Source organism: Mustela lutreola, chromosome 2 (genome assembly GCF_030435805.1).
Source record: "Mustela lutreola isolate mMusLut2 chromosome 2, mMusLut2.pri, whole genome shotgun sequence".
NCBI classification, from domain to species: Eukaryota; Metazoa; Chordata; class Mammalia; order Carnivora; family Mustelidae; genus Mustela; species Mustela lutreola.
Window position 1 is genome coordinate 46,939,852 of NC_081291.1, and position 16,756 is coordinate 46,956,607.

At 42.8% G+C, this 16,756-nt stretch overlaps 1 protein-coding gene across 6 annotated transcripts in view; it reads left to right on the plus strand.

Moving 5' to 3' along the window:
• The first annotated feature begins 545 nt into the window (after window positions 1-545).
• The window catches only part of ITPR1 (inositol 1,4,5-trisphosphate receptor type 1), a 326,972-nt gene continuing 310,761 nt past the window's right edge, over window positions 546-16,756 (plus strand). For 4 of the 6 annotated variants that reach the window (XM_059161557.1, XM_059161558.1, XM_059161559.1 and 1 more), the window contains exons 1-2: window positions 546-787; window positions 1,615-1,685. The gene's annotated coding sequence lies outside the window, so the exon portion shown is untranslated. The remainder of the gene's footprint in view (window positions 788-1,614; window positions 1,686-16,756) is intronic. The other 2 variants (XM_059161561.1, XM_059161562.1) reach the window with 1 other exon arrangement.

Genomic DNA, 16,756 nt, shown 5'->3' on the forward strand with positions numbered 1-16,756 from the left:
CCCCAGCAGGGCGTAGCAGATTAAAGACAGACAACCTCGCGCATTTAATCCTTGACCGCAAACACTGGCGTTTTTGTGCCCTGGATTTCTGAAATTCTTCGCTCAAGGACTTAAGGAGCAGGGGAGGAGGGTTGGGGGGGAGGGTGGGTAACAGCTTGTAAAAACTTCCCAAAGCAGAAATCCGAGCTGCTCCCTGCCCCCCTCTCCCAGAGATACCTGAATTCAAGGGAAGGGGGGGTAGCCGGAGGAGGAGCGTCCCCAAGGGTTGGAGGCGCCCCCCAGGGGTGGCTTTGGGTCGCCGGCTGCAAGCCCTACCAGCTCTCTGCGAGAAGCCGGATTCGCAGCCCGGACGCCCCGCAGGACGCCCCTCCCCGTCCCCGCGCGCTTCTATTTAGAGCCCAGCCCGGAGCCCAGGGGATTCTGGGACTCGTAGTCCTTCCCCGCAGCCCCAGGCGCCTCCACGACCTCGGACTCGGACTACATTGCCCAGGGAGCTTCCCGGCCTATATAAGCCGCCAGGAGCCGCTTCAAAGTGCAGTAACCATGTGGATGTGCTGCTGAAGCGTTTCCTCAAGCTCGCTGGGGTGGGAGGAGAGGAGGAGGTGGTGGTGGAGGAGGAGGAGGCAGAGGGTGGAGAGAGAGAAAGCGCACGCAGAGAGGAGGTGTGGGTGTTCGTTTCCATCCTAACGGAACGAGCTCCCTCTTCGCGGACATGGGATTACCCAGCGGCTGCTAACCCCTCTCCTCGCCCTGCTCCCCCAAATCGGCGTGGCTCCCGGGTACCAAGGTAGCGGCTGGGGCCGGGCAGAGGGCGCGGGGAGTTGGTACTGTCCTCCCCGGGCGCCGAAGTTTTGCCCCGCTCGCTGGGAGTTTTTGGTGGATTTGCATGCACTTGAGTACGTTTGGGGGCTCTTTAAACTGACGGCATTTTGGGGTGTTCATTTGAGACTAAAAAAAAAAAATGATCGATTCCAGTGATTGGCCTTGAGGGCTACCCATTCTGGACTGGAATGGCATTCCCCTAAGTTGGAAACTGTTGCAGCAGCTGCAGGAAATGGTTTTTTTGGGGGCGGGGGGAGATGTGGGGTGTCATATGTGAGTCCGCTCAAGGAAACAATCTTTTAAAAGTAGCCGTCCCTGGAGCTGCCTGGTTGAGAGAAAAATGCATGTGGGGGGGAGGGCAGTGGGGAGGGTTTTGAAAAACGGAAGAAAACCCGGGGAGCCGTGAGGGATGAAGTGTGGACAGAGCTCACGCCCAATGAGGATGCGGGCTGCGGATACTTGGCCTAGGCTCCTGGAAACAAGTGCTTTGGGATCTGCCAAACACTTCCCTTAGTTCCAGCTCCCCCGGCACGTTCCAAGTTTTTGCGTGCCTAGTCTCACTTGTCAGTTACAACTGGAAATAAGTAGGCAAAGTTACCTGTAGTCTTTGTCCAGCTGATCCCTTCAGCCTTCCGGTCTTGTTCCGGGAGGTGAGGGAGGGGGTCTCTCCAGGAAGGAGGCTAAAGAAGGTGGAAGTTTGCAGTTTGAAGCATTTCTGTTAGGGGCCCGTCTGTCTGTAGTCTTAACCTCAGTCTTTTTTTTTTTTTTTTTTTTTTCTTTCTGAATACCTAGGAGCTGACTACGGAGGAGCAGGATTCGCACAGCTGGAGGGTTTTGGCAACAGAGTGCCTGACCTAGGTCAGGTGAGTGTAAAGCCTGAGAGCTGTAGTCAATAATGAGTTTCTGTTTTAAGTGTATGTTATGTCCTCTCTAAAGAGCCATGGAGATTAGAAGTAGAAAAGAAAAGCAAATTCCAGGGCTTGGTGTCCAAAATTTGTCACTGCCTTCTGTAAGAGCTTTAGGGAGCATTTGAGATCCAGGGGGCAGTCCTGCCTAGCACTTTTGGCCAAGATTCAGACTTAAAGCAACCTGAAGGGTTATGGGTGGGGGGAGCAGAAGCCATTAAATGGAGCAATAAAAGAAATGCCCATTGATGCCTGGCAGCGTGCTGATGATTTAAATTCTGAAGGATAAAGTACATTTCATCAGCCAAGATATGGAAGCAAAAATTAACTGCCTCTGTCTTTGAAAAGTAGTCACTTTTGTTTTTGTTTTTGCTGTAACATGTGTTTAATCAGAGTAGGCTGGATTGTAAGAAATGAAAGTGGTTGCTGGCAATTTGGAAGTATTAGTACTTTAAAAAGGGAAATTAGTTCTTGAAGCATGAGAGAGTAGCATCCAGTCCTTGACCTGAAGCTGCCTGAAAGTCAAGGAATCTGATGAGCCCCTCTTGTTTAGGTGCTTATTGTGGGATATGAGTTGAGGGCAGCATATCTGTAAAGATAAGCAGCTTCTGTCACCTGCCCCAAATGGTCAGACTGCACTTTAAAGAAAGGGAGGTTTTAACAGCTGCCTATACATCCCATTGCTGCAGATTTGACCATCACAAGTTTTCTTCTTCCGAAATGGCCAGGAACAGGGTAGACAATGGGGTAATAGGTGGAGAACTGGGTCTCAGCTACTTCTTAAATGTTCTAAATATTTAGCTGTTCCCTGGGCTACAATCTTTGGGCTTTTTAAATTAGAAAATAAAAGGCAGACACTTCATTATAGTAGTATAGTGCTTTTGTTTCCTGTTGATAAGATCCTTAGGCGTGCTGGTGGAGTGGGAAGCCTTTGGATGTGTGGGGTGTAGTTCATTCTTGGAGTTCAGTTGATTTTCATGGCTACTTGGGTGCTCAGAAGGCCAAGGAAAGGGTTAAGTTCCCGTCTTTTGAGTAAGCTACAGCCTGGAGAAACTGATCCATAGACTCTTCTCCAGCTTGTTGCTAAAAATAATACTGACACGTGAAGTACTTGTGAGCGGGATCCAGAGCCATATAGCACAGAAACTCAGTGAGTTGGGTACAGGTGAAGAAGCTGAGGTGTAGAGAGTAGGAATACTTGCCCAGTAGCTGGTGCGCAGTGGAATCAAACAAAGTAGAACTCCTAGTTGTGGGGCTTATTGTGTTCCACAGATGCATTTAAGCTAGAGGGTAAAGGTGAAGGGAGAAGCTAGAATGGTAAACTTATTTCTGTTAACAAAATAAGTCTTGCTTATGTCCCACCAGTGAGGAATGAGTAATAATATCTACCTTGATTTAAGAAGGAAACGATGTAGCCATTGATGTAGGGATAAGAGTGTGGCTATTTGAGGAGGTATTAGAGGTTTATACTGACTTTGTTTTAGAAAGCTGTATGCTGAAAGCCTGAATGAGGAAAGTAAACGAAACCAAACCACACCACAAGGAACATTGTCTAAATTCAGCATTAGGTTCATCTCATAACTGAAATCCATCTCGATCATCTACATCAAGGCATCTGAGCAGGTTAAAAGAATCAGGTATTTCTCAGTCTGAATAATTTGATAATTTGAATTGCAGTGAGTCTAAACTGTGAAGTATCGGTATCTTTTCATTCTTTTCATATACTCTTAAGTTTGGTTTGTGGCCAATTGTGCAGAACACTTTCATTTTTTTCCTTGTGTGTGCATGCATGCACGTGTGTGTGTGTGTGTGTGTGTGTGAAAAGTACAGTCTGTTCTTTAAATAATTCAAATCAGAACAGGATATACTATCAAGATTTCCTTCTTACCAGGCAGGGAATGTTCTTCATGCTCTAAATGAATGACCCCTGGCCTCCACTTTGAGCCCCATGAAATTGTTGGGGGTTGACAATAGTATTATTCATTTTTAAACAAAGTGGTTGCCTTTTGGAGGGAATTGGCATCCTTTCTTTAGGAATGAGAGATGGAATTGTTGCTTAGAAGAAAGGAAAGATGAACCCAACAAGATAAATCTCTTGCCTTTGTCCTCAAAATATTTTCAAGTAGGGAAGACCAGGGTATTAGAGGTAGAAATGAAACTTGTAATCCAATGGTATACAACTAACTGACTTCTAGACAAAAAAAGTTGCAGTGTTTTTAGTTCACTTATAATTATGTCATGGAAACTGATTTCTCGACAACCAGCTGTTAAATAACAAACCAAAATGAAATAATAAACACCAAATATGAACAACAGAAAACAACAACAAAAAATAAAAATACATCTGAAGCTAGGTTTCTAGATCAAGCTGTCCTTGGATATATCTTATTAAGGAGTCTACACAAGGCCAGTGTCCCATCTTGTTTACTGTTGGCATTTGTAGGCTTTTTATTAACTGGAAATGCATTTAATTTTTTAGTTTATTTTTGCTGTTTTAAGCTTTTGCACTGCTCTTTGGATGAAATCAGTTAAGTCTTGAAGTCAGTGACATGAATGACATAATTTTTATGATTCTGACCAATTTTTATAGTGTCTCATTCTGAGTTTATTGCTAATGAGCATGAGCTGAAAACGCCACTAAAACTGTCACCTGTGGAGCTATTTTTCCTATTGAACAATGGCTAGGGTCTTCCCTCAGCTGGACATAGTTTAAGGCATTTGGTGTGATGAATCTCTTTATGAATGTCTAACACCTACTAAAGTTGTTACTTTAAAGCATTTATTCCTTCATTCAACAATTTCTTGAGGACCTACTATGTGTTGGGATATGTTCTAAGTGCTGGGCATACAACGATGAAAATCCTGTTCCCAAGAGGCTTAAATCCTAGTTGGGGGGGAAGCAGGAATTATAAGTAAGCAAATATTATTGTGTACCAGGTAGCAAGTGCTACAGAGAAAAAGAAAGCCAAGGAAAGGGGAACCGGAAATAACAAATGTTGATGAGGATCGGGAGAAAGTGGAACTCTTGTGTCCTGTTGGTGGGAGTGTAAGATGGTGTAGTCACTGCAGAAGACAGTATGTATGGTAGTTCCTCAAATGATTACCAAATGATCCGGCAGTTTTACACTGGGTATATAACCAAAAGAATTGAAAGCAGGGACACAACTGGTATTTGTACATTCATGTTCATAGCAGCACTGTTTACAGTAACCAAAAGGTGGGAACAACCCAAGTGTTTACTGACAGATGAATGGATAAACAAAAAATGGTATGTCCATATAATGGAATATTATTCAGCCTGACAAAGGAATGATATCATTATACATGTTACGAAATTGGTGAAGGTTGAAAACATACTAAGTGAAATAAGCCATACATAAAGAGGACAAGTAGAATGGTGCTTACCAGGGGCTGGGGCTATGTGGAATTTGTTTAATGGGTACAGAGTTTCACCTAGGGAGGATGAAAAAGATCTGGAAATGGATGGAAGTGTTGGTTGCTCAGCTCTGTGAATGAATTAATGCCCACGAATCTTACACTTACAAATGATTAAAATGGCAAATTTTATCTTGCGTTCATGTATTTTACCACAATAAAGAAATGGTAACAACAAAACTGCATAAAGGGGATAAAAGTATTCAGGAAGGGATCTCGAATGAGAGGAATCAGGGACGGGCTCTTGAACAGAGTGCATCTGAGCAGAGAGCTGAAGGGAGCGAGAGGTTAGCTGTGCTGAGAAGGACGTTCCAAAGCTTTGGCTGGAGCAGAAAGTGCTGAGGCCCTGAGATGCGAGCAGGTACAACAGGTTAGGGAAAGGCCAGGAGGCCAGATTGGTTGCAGCTGAGGGAGAGTGCTAGGTGTTCAGGTGGGAGAGGGAGTTAGGGTCAGATGTTAGAGGAGCCTGGTTTTGCAGGTAAGCCTTAATTGATTTCCCTGAGGATTTCTTAACTTTCTCAGAACCCTTAATGTTCTCTGCCTCCCTGAGCTACCTTCTCCTTTCTCAAGGGACTGGTGAGGCTGGCAGGATCGCCTACTGGATTCGAACTTAGCTGGGGGGCGGGTGGTTCAAACCCAGATTTCTAGACAGTCTCATTAATTAAATGTCTTACCTCAGATTGTAAGCCACTTTAGTAGGAAGGGAATATTCTTTTTGGTTTGGATAATGAAGTTTAAGAGCCTAATGATATTCCTGGTGGTTCTTCTTCAACACAGACTTTGTGTACTTTACTACCACCCCCATCTGTCAGGTCTCATTATACGGAATTACACAAGGAGAACTCATGCTCTGCTTCTAGCATCACCCTGAGGGGATACCAAGTTCCACATAAGTGATTCTCCCTGATAAGTGAAGTGGACCCCTTTGTGTGTATAGATTTATAATGCACATATGTGTTGTTACTTAATTGCATAAGATAAGCATATTCAATTAAAGTAAAATAGTAAGAAAGATAAACAATAAAACCAAACTAGGCACCCCCAGTCCCACCATCCAAGGTGAGGGTTCCAGACTCCTCCACATCCAAGGTGAGGGTTCCAGACTCCTCCACATCCAAGGTGAGGGTTCCAGACTCCTCCACATCCAAGGTGAGGGTTCCAGACTCCTCCACATCCAAGGTGAGGGTTCCAGACTCTTCCACATCCAAGGTGAGGGTTCCAGACACCTCCCATGTATACATATATACAAATTACATGTATGTTTAAATTTCATAAAAAAGGACTCATACAGTACTTCAAGTTTGGTACCTTGCTGTATTGTACTCAATCCCGAAGCTCTGTTCTTGTTAATAAGTAGATACGTATGCCTTCATTTTTCTGAAGGTGTCTGTACCTTTGAAGAGATTGCCTTTGAGTGGTCACATGGATGGCATCACTAGGGTTAAAAAAAAAATCATTCAGATTTCTTCATCATAGAATCCAAGTTTTCTCATTCAGTTTATATTCTTTCTTTAAAGAAAACTGAATGGAAGGTAAAGCACTCTTCAAAAGTTAGCTATCTTATTGTAGGGATAAAGTCTAGTAATCATTCATTTCAATGCAGAATTTTTTTTTTTACATTTCAGTTATTTTTTTTAATTTTTAAAATTTTTTTATAAACATATAATGTATTATTAGCCCCAGGGGTACAGGTTTGTGAATCTCCAGGTTTACACACTTCACAGCACTCACCATAGCCCATACCCTCCCCAATGTCCATAACCCCACCACCCTCTTCCTACCCCCTTCACCCCGGCCACCCTCAGTTTGTTTTGTGACATTAAGAGTCTCTTATGGTTTGTCTCCCTCCCGATCCCATCTTGTTTCATTTATTCTTTTTCTACCCCCTAAACCCCCCACGTTGCATCTCCACTTCTTCATATCAGGGAGATCATATGGTAGTTGTCTATCTCCATCAATGCAGAATTTCTTGTCTCTTCTTCAGGGTAACCTAATTCTCTGGAGTACGTAGGGCCAGGTACTTTTTTCTGTTTGTTTGCCCTTAAAAGGAAAACTTCACTGTAGAAAATTTGAAGTATGTGTAACAGTGAGATCTTTGTATAACAAATCCCTCTATACTCATCGCCCACCCTTCATGGTTATCAATCCATGACTAAGCTGTGTTCACCTGTATTCTGATACACTCTCTCCCTCCTGTTGGGTGAGTCGGAAACAAATACCAGGCATACCAGTTCATCTGTCTTTTAGTATATATCTCTAGTATTGGGATTTAAAAAATTGTGATACTTTTATCTACCTCAAGGAAAAACAAAATTTTTAATTAACTCTATGTTCTCATTTTTTTCCAACGTGTGTAAGTGCATGTATACACACCCATGCATACAATATAATATATATACATCTAGATAATGTAATAATAATTTATATGCATTTTTAACAGTTTGTTTGAATTAGGATCCAAATAAGGTCAATACATTACAAATGGTTGATGTGTCTTTTAATCTGTATATTTCCTCTACACCTCTTTTTACCCAGGCATTTTGTGGTTGTTACTGAAGAAACTGGGTGATCTATTTTCCTATTTTGCTCACTGTATCTGTGTGGTATAGTTGAACATGTTCCTCTGTTCTCTGTATATATCATATCTGGTTATTAAATGTAGAACCTTGATCAGAATCAGGGTTTTTTTTTGGGGGGGTGCACTACTATTTTCTTGAACTTTATTCAGGGGAGTGTGTGATGTGTGTGGGTACGTCTTCTTGTGATATTAGCAGCCATGGATGTTCATTTCCTTAATCCATTAGTTCATTTGGACTTATAAAACTCCTATTTTTCTTTATTCATTCCTTAGCTGAACTATTTTATAAAAAGAAATGTCCTTCCACTAAGTTTTTTATTCCCTGGCATATGTAGCTCATGTAACAAAAAATCTGTACTTAAATTTCTTTCTGTATTTTACCAGTTTTCAAAAATATCCAGTTGATTCCCTACCATGATACATGACAGTGGTTCTCAAGGAGGTGACACTGGGCAATATCTGGGGACAGTTTCAGTGGTCACAGCTAGGGCGAGAGCACTCCTGGCATCCAGTGGATAGAGGCTGGAGATGCTAATAAATAGCCACAGTACCTCACCTCGCCCTGTCACAACATGGAACTGTCCATTTCTCAGTAACAGCCATGCTACTGGTGAGAAACCCTTATACTAAGATGACAAATTGGTATTTTTTTTTTGTTAGTATCTTTATGAACTAGTGGATTTAAGTGTATTTTATATGTTTCTCTTTGTGTAGCTATCCTTCTTGATGATCAAAGTATTCATTTTTGCTGAGCAACTTTGGCTATTCAGATTGGTTCAAAAAACACAACCCTAGTAGTCTTTGATAGCTTTCTTGCTTTTGATACAAATGTTCCAGGCTCATCATCTATCTTTCTTATCCCAGACCTGGAATCAGCCTTTCCTCCAAGGAGCCATAGATCCTTTGAGAGGGAAATGGTGTTTAGAGACCTCTCCTCAGGGACTGAGATGTATTCTTTTTTTTTTTTTTTTTTTTTTTTAAAGATTTATTTATTTATTTGACAGAGAGAAATCACAAGTAGATGGAGAGGCAGGCAGAGAGAGAGAGAGGGAGGGAAGCAGGCTCCCCGCCAAGCAGAGCCTGATGCGGGACTCGATCCCAGGACCCTGAGATCATGACCTGAGCCGAAGGCAGCGGCTTAACCCACTGAGCCACCCAGGCGCCCCCCGAGATGTATTCTTATTCTCCTCCTGCAGGTCAGAAAAAAAATCTAAGTGAGGAAAACTTACAACCTAAGTGCTTTCAGTGGAAGTATTTCTAAAATGTAATCAACACATCTTTGCCTTTTAAAAAAGCATTCTGAATGTACACAAAACTTTCCATTTTGGTATTGGTTATAATCTCAGTATACTGGTATCTTAATACCATTGTGCCCCCCAGATGAGCAGAAATGTTATTCTTGTTCTGCACGCATGTTTTTCATACTGTATGGCACCCCATGATGAGGTCCCAAAATCATTTTAGCGGGCCTCCATCACAGCTTTTTAATGGAGCAGGGTAGAATAGAAAGCGCCAAAGTGTTATTTTATGGGTACTTGGAAGGAACCGTGTACGTTGCAACGAATGCTCCCCTGCCCTTCTCTGTCTATCTCACACACAGTGAGCATTGGGTTGTAAGTGTAGTGTATTTCTTACTGTAGGTTGCAGTTTCAAGTTTGAGAAATGTTGTTTTACATTTTTATTCCTCCATATGTGGTCATCACACTAGCATCAAGGGTTTCCACAGTGAACTCCTTAGAAATGTGGACTCGGAGGCCCCACCCCTGACCCACTGAATCAGAACCTGCCCTCTTAGCACAATCCCCATGGGATCCATGCACACTCGAAAGTATGAGAAACTCTCGACTGAACCCCTTGTGCTTTTTCAGTACTTGCCTTATTTTTACAGCTATTTTTTCTCACCTGTCAAATGTGACCTTTGTACTTGCCCCTCGAAGTCTTTCCATTTTCAGTGAACTGGAAAGATAGGCGAAGTCACCCACTGAAGATGAGCATGTAGGCCTGGCAGGACCCTTTTTGACATCTGGGGGCTTTCATTTGGGGACTCTTTTATTGGCAGTTTCAGGTAGAGCTAGAAATCAAACAATACATGTAAAACCTGCTTAAGGCTAGGAAGTCCCAGATATGAACAAGGCTGCGTTTTAGTATGATGTTGTCACACTTTGAGCAAGTTAGGTTTTATAATGTTTTATGACCTGTCTACTTAGCAGAACTTGTGGACTGCTTGATAGAATGTTGCCTTTCAGAAAAAGATGGACATAAGGGGGGGGGGGTGCCTGGGTGGCTGGTTCGGTTGAGTGTCTGCCTTCGGCTCAGGTCATGAACCCAGGATCCTGCAATCCAGTCTCTCATTGGGCTCCCTGCTCAGCAGAGAGCCTGCTTCTCCCTCTCCATCTCCCTCTGCCTGCCTCTCTGCCTACTTGTGATTTTTCTCTCTCTGTCAAATAAATAAAATCTTAAAAAAAAAAAAAAAAAAAAAAGATGGACGTAAGAAAAAAAATCACTCCACCTCCAAGCTTCTTGTTGTTTGTTTGCATTTCAAGAGGAGGTTTGTCTGGGAAGTGATTTTTGTCCTGCTGTAACAGTTGCAAACGTTACTGTGTGCAGGTTTCTGAAGAGAAAAAGCTGATGCAACACCTCGACTCAGGGATGTTCACTCCTGTGCCTGTGACCGTGTCTGCTTCTGTGTCTTTGCCCACATGCTTTCTGCCCTGCTGCCCCCATCCCTTCTCTGTCCACCTTGCCAAATACTTGTGTCTCCAACCTGAATCCTTCCTTCCTCTTCTGGAAAGCCTTTCCTGATCATTTGAAAATCTTTGTGATTTGAAATTCCCCAGCACTTTATGTCTCTTTTCCTTGCGGGCTTTTTGATTTTTAACCCACAAATGCACCTGACAAATAGTTACGCGTCCACAAAACCATTTGCTGAATGAAGTTACTTATCTCCATGTTTTGTTTCCCTTTGAAGGATGTAGACTGCTGGTCAGGAGAATCTAATTTTTTGTACACCCGTCCCGATTAAATATTTCTTGAATTGGCCGTTTGCATTGAAAAGGCCCTTTTGCTGTGGAGAGCAGAGTGAGGGCTGGCAGACACATGTCAAGCAGCTCCTTTTGGGAGCTTGGGAGAGGTTGCTCAGAACGGTTCTTTGGAGGGCATGAGGCAGGAGAAATTGTTGAGTGTTAATAAAAGGGAGCAGAGGTAATAAGCAGGTAGTGCAAGGAAGCTGCTCTCAGGTTGTAATGGTATTGCCCTGCTGAACCGCAGGATGGGGCCTCCAGATGTCTGAGTGTTGACTGTCTCTTGGGTGTGGGCAAAACATGTCACATCTGTGCTTCTGTTTCCTCCTCTTTAGAATAGGTATAAAAATACCTGCTTTGGGTCATTGCTGCCAATTCTGTAGAAGAATACATGTTTGCAAAAGTCTTGCAAAACAAAGGCTCTGTCCTAGAGGAGTGGTTCTCAAGCGGCGGGCTGATTTTGCCTCGCAGGGACTCATGCACTGTCTGGAGACTTCTTTGTCACAGCTGAGGGAGAATGGGTGCTCCTGGCATCCAGTCAGTAGAGGTCAGGGATGCTGCTAGACATCCTGTGATACACAGGATGTGTCCTCCACAACAAGGAATTGTCTGCCCCCAAAGGTCAGTAGCCCTGAGGTTGAGAAGCCCTGTCCAAGAGTGATTTTCCCAGACTGAGTGAGACTTTTCCGTCTCCGAGGATGTTAACCTTTGATTTGCTGGGTTTGTTTGTTTGCTTGCTTGCTTTTTGTTTTTTTTTGTGGTTCAGGTTGTGAACAGAGGGGTGTCTCTTCAGGCTGGGGCTAACTTTAACTTTTTAGTAAAATAAATACCACTTCTCTTCCCCCTCATGCCCCAAGTACTGGCTTTGGTTTCTGGAGCCCCGTGGTCTATTAGCTTTGGCCAGTACAGGGCTTTGTGGCCTACAAGAAGTCCTTCAGGCTTTTTTGTTGTTGTTTGCTCTTTCTGCCTATAAAATGAAGAATTTTAGCTAGATGATCTCTATCCACCAAATACAAAATGTTCTGACTAGCAACTTTGAACTTTGGATTGGCTTCTCTTATATTGGCCTTGGAGGATAGGAAACACGAGAGCCCACGTCAGAATTGACATCTTTTCTCTAAAATAACCATGTAAATATTGTACCTGTTTGGAGGACAGGTTATTTAGTGGGCATGTTTGTGAAAAGGCGAGTAGGTTTATCTTTGTGCATGTGTATCTGTTGTGTGTCTAATGAGTAATATTCACACTAGAGAGTTGCTCTGACCCAAAGGTTTACAACTGCAGTTTCTGAGATGGTCATAGAGGGCCCTGCTTAAAGTTGAAACTTCTGAGTTGGTGACTTCCTTTGGGACTGTCTGAAAACGAAAGCAGAATGCAATTTTCTGTCCTCCGAGAGAAGTGCTTTTTGCACAAGAATACATTATCCCTTGATGGGGACACTCTGCATTCCTGAGGACCATTTGATGAACCACTAATTGAACAAGAAGGCAAGGAGGGGGCAGCACCGGAAATGTGTATGGGGGTACAGAGGGGGAAGCTGCCGGCCCGGTGGCCAATGCAAAAATACTGCATTGCTCATCCTTGTTTCACTATAAAGATGATACCGTCAAGAGTCTTTGCTCAAAGGAAGTTCCAGAATTAACCATGAGAGTTCCTAGTCACAGAAGCAGAGACAGTTGTAAAGAGAACCTCTTCCCTTGTCTTGGAGGAATCAACCATAAATGTTATAGGTTTTCTCTTCCCTGAATTTACAGCCATATTTCCATATATGTACCTGGGTGACGGCATCTTAGGGGGAGGCTTGTGTAGAAGGAGTGTCCTTGGCCTCCAGCCAGGAGATCGATCAAATGCCGGCAACTCTTCCTTTTCCTGTGCACACTCTTGTTTTCCCTCCGAAAAGCCTTGTGGTTTGTTTGGTTTTGCCCTCCAGGGGGCTGCTTGCCCTGAAAACGAAGTGTGGCTTTTTTGTGTTTGGTGGCAGCTTTGGCCCCCAGGTTTCATCTGTGTTTCCTGGGGACTCGCTGCTGATGGCCTCCTGAACCTCCAGGCGCTTTTAAGTCTTCACGCATGAGCCCTTCCTTTGCTGCCTAGTTTAAAGGAAGTCTTGATTTTATTCTTTTTCAATGATCATTTTTAAAGCAAGCAGCAATAAAACCAGCACTAAGTCTTTGTCAAAGGCCCTCTGTTTTTTAGGAGGTGGAGGTGATGTGGAATGCCAAGAAAGAGCAGAGAAGACTGATGGATTTTCACTGGCTACATTTTTTAGCAGAAGAATCACTTTCCAAGTGCACTGTGCTTTGAGGCCAAGTGGCAAAACTCACTGACTGAAGGGTGGACCCAGAGGGGCCTGTGAAGGTGGGATCCAGTCATTCATTCTTCACCTGGCTGTACTTTGGTAGCCTAGGTCTTCCTGGGAATAGTGGGGAGAACATTCTGCTGGAGTTGGCACTGATAAATTCAGATGAATGTTATCTCACAGTGTGCCCCCTTGTCTACATCCACTCATCGTGTGGAATTGCTGGTTGATAGTGTTAATCCTCAACCAATTGTAAGCCCTCAAAAGTTTAGTAAGAGTCATTTATGGGAGTTGAAAATGCAGCAAGTTAGCCAGTAAGAATAATCACAGCAAACAGAGGTGTTTGCAGTGTTTTACTTCCTATGAGCTAAGTAAGCCCATTATTTTCTTTTATACATTTAATCCTCGGCACAACTGTGTGAGGCAAGCTCTCATGATCCCCGTTCTGCAGATGAGGAGACTGAGTTCCGGAATGAGTAGCTCAGTCAAGGTTGTAAACTCCCTGTCACATTTAGAATAAAAGGCAAACTTTTCACCCTGGCTTGGGAAGTCCCACTAGCCCTGGTTTCTCTCTTCTCTGACCTTACCCCACACTTTCTTCGTTTCCCATTAATGCTCCAGACGTTGTGGCTGGCTTTCTGTTTCTTGAACTTGCCAAGTTCTTTTCTGCTGAAGAGCCTTTGTACTAGCTATTGGCTCTATCTAAAATGCTCTTCCGCCTGATTGTTTTGCATGACTGCCTCTGTCTTGACTTTCAGGTCTTAGCTTAAATGTCTAAGCTTGCACTCTCTGACCAGACAAAAGTAAGTTGTCACACGGTCATATCATCCAGTTTCAATTCTCTGCCTACTACTTAACTGCCTGATTTGTCTTGCCTGTCAACAAACTCTCTCTCCTTCACGAAATATAGGCATCATGAGAACAGGGACCTTGACTGTTTTCTTTTTACTTATATATCCTGCACACCTAGATTAGGGATAGCACATAGTAGGTATTCAATGAATGTGTTGAATAAAAAGGGGGTTTCAAATCAGGGGGTCCTCTCTGAAGTCCTGCATGTTGTATGTTTTGTATTTTAATCCTGTTCTGTCCAGTTTTTCATATTAATGAAGTATGAGTCCTAAGCCCAAAGCCAGTGCCAAACCAAAACTTAAAATTTATAGCATTTTTCAACCTTTTGGGTCTCAGAAACTCTTGACATGCTTAGAAATTATGGAGGACCCCAATGAACTTTAGTTGATGTAGGTATAACAGTCCGTATTTATCTCATTAGAATTTAACACTGAGATATTGAGCTACTGAGACAAACACACACGAAAAATAAGCCATCACACAATAAAGCAGTAACATTTTGTGGGGAAGGAGGGGGCAGAGGGAGAGAGAGAATCTTTAGCCATCTCCACACTCAGTGCAGAGCCCGATGTGGGGCTCTACCTCAAGACTGGGAGATAGTGACCTGAGCTGAAACCAAGAATTAACCTACTGAACCATGCATGTGCCCCAGTAACATTTTTTAAATGAACGATAGCTGTATTTTCTAAAATAAAAACAAAAATTAGAGACTGACATTGTTTTACTCTATTGCAAATTGTTGGTGATCTGGCTTAATGGAAGATAGCTGGAGACGCATATCACATACTTGTTTCTGCTTTCAGTCTCTTGAGAGAGCACATGTCTTGCAGCCTCTGGAAAACTCCATTGTTGTGTTGAGAGATGGAGTGAAAAGGTAAATAGTGCATTGGTGTTATTATGAAAATAGGACTTTGAAGATCCTTTGAAAGGTGTTGGGAGCCTCCAGTGGTTTCTGGGGTGTCATTGGGAGCCACTAGCCTATAGGATAGCTAGATAACTTAAAGGTGGGTGGTGGTATGGAACAGGTAAGAGATGGAGAAGTTGAAGGCTTAGATAGCAGGATGTAATTGATTATCCCTAAGTCTGGGTTTTGTTTAGAAATATATGCATGGGGATGCATTTAAGCTGTTTCTGGGGGAAAAAAAGAAAAAGAAAAATTGCTTCCCTTTAAAGGACCTCCTGAATTGCAGAGGACACTGAAAACTTGGAAGCTAGTGGTATTTGTATGTTCATCTTTTTCATATGTGCGAGATTATACCAAGCATTGTAGGGGTTCTGCAACAGGATGGGTCATTAAAAAAATAATAAATCTGGGTTCTTCTCTGTGTCTGAGAATAGTAGCTTCCATTATAACTCCCTTCATAGCTGCTACTCTACAACCTTACTTAGTTCTCCTTGTAGCTTTTGGACTCAGATGGTTATGTCCTCTAACAGAAATTAGATTGTTTCAGTGCTTTATTGGTCTCTGGTTCTGTCAAATCTGGTGTTAAATACATTAAGTAGAATCTGTTAAAAATAGATGAGATATTCCCTGCTAGCCAACTTGTTTAAGAAAGGCAAGTGATTACAATCCAGGCCACTGGGGAGTATTTTGAATGTCTTGAGTGATGTATGTAAGGTTGTCAAAGCTAAGATAATTGGGTGGTCAGATGTTGGAGAGCTTGGAGCTCAGGGAATGAATGGTCCCCTGGGTGGGGGACAGGTGTGGTGGTGGAGGGGTCCTTAGTTCCCAACACCAGTGCTTGGAAGGACCTAATTTAAGGGCAGTGTCAGTGGGGGCTCCCCCACCCCCCTGAATTACAGCCCCAAGGGCCAGGTGGCTTCATCTTAAATAAAGAAGACTTGGCTTCTGTGTGTCAATAAAATCTTCCGGTCAGACTATTTGGGTCTCTGGCTTTGGGGTCCATTACCTGGTGTAAATAAAGGCTTCTGATTTTCTCCCTTGCCTGTGTAGGATTACGTGATACCTTAGGTAACTTCTTGGTTAATGAAAGTGTTCTAATTTTGTCTCGTTTCAGGAGTTGCTAACTTTTAAATTCTGAATTGTGTGTAGGCGAGAATTGAGATTTTTTTTTTTTTTTTAGAAAAACGAATATAATGCAATTAGTTCAGTGCCTACAGGAGAAATAGATGGGAAAAATCACAATAAGTGAGTTTTCTGCCACAGTCAAAGCTTTTAGCAAAAAGAAGAAAAAAATCAAAACCTATCCTGATTCTTGAAATGAATATACTTCTTTTTCAGTGAGGCTGTGATTTAGCCCTCCTTAACACCAAAGTAGAAGAGGTTCTAAATATTGAATTATTTCTTTGAAGAGGTTTCCACCTCACCCCCTCCCTTCATTCCACAGGGGCCTGGTTTGGTTGTTAGAAGTGGGAGTGGAGTTGAGGTCTGGTGGTCTTGGTGAGTTTGGAGGCCAAAAAGCAACAATACCTTGGGTGACCTGTCCAAATATCACCCACCTCTTAGGCTTACAGAGCTCTGAAACCTTTCTGGGACTTGTGTTTATTTGAACGTGTTTCCAACAGTGTTGACTAAGTAAGAAGCTTACATCAAGTAGAAGAAGGACAGGTTATGGGCAGAAATGAGTGAAGGCTTTGGAGCAAGAAAAGTGAACTTTTTCCACTTCAGTCTCATTCAGAAATACAAAAATAAGTATTTAGTAAGGGCCATATATTGGGCTGAGCACTTTGTGTGGATTATTTGATTTACCCCTCAAAATGAGAGATGGGAAAAATTCCCTTGTCCCCTTTTAATTGGATGGTAGAGCTGAAATTCAGAAAAGTTACGTCAGTTAATTAAGCACGTGAAGCTGGAATTCAGACTCAGTGGTTCTGAGTCTATTTCTAG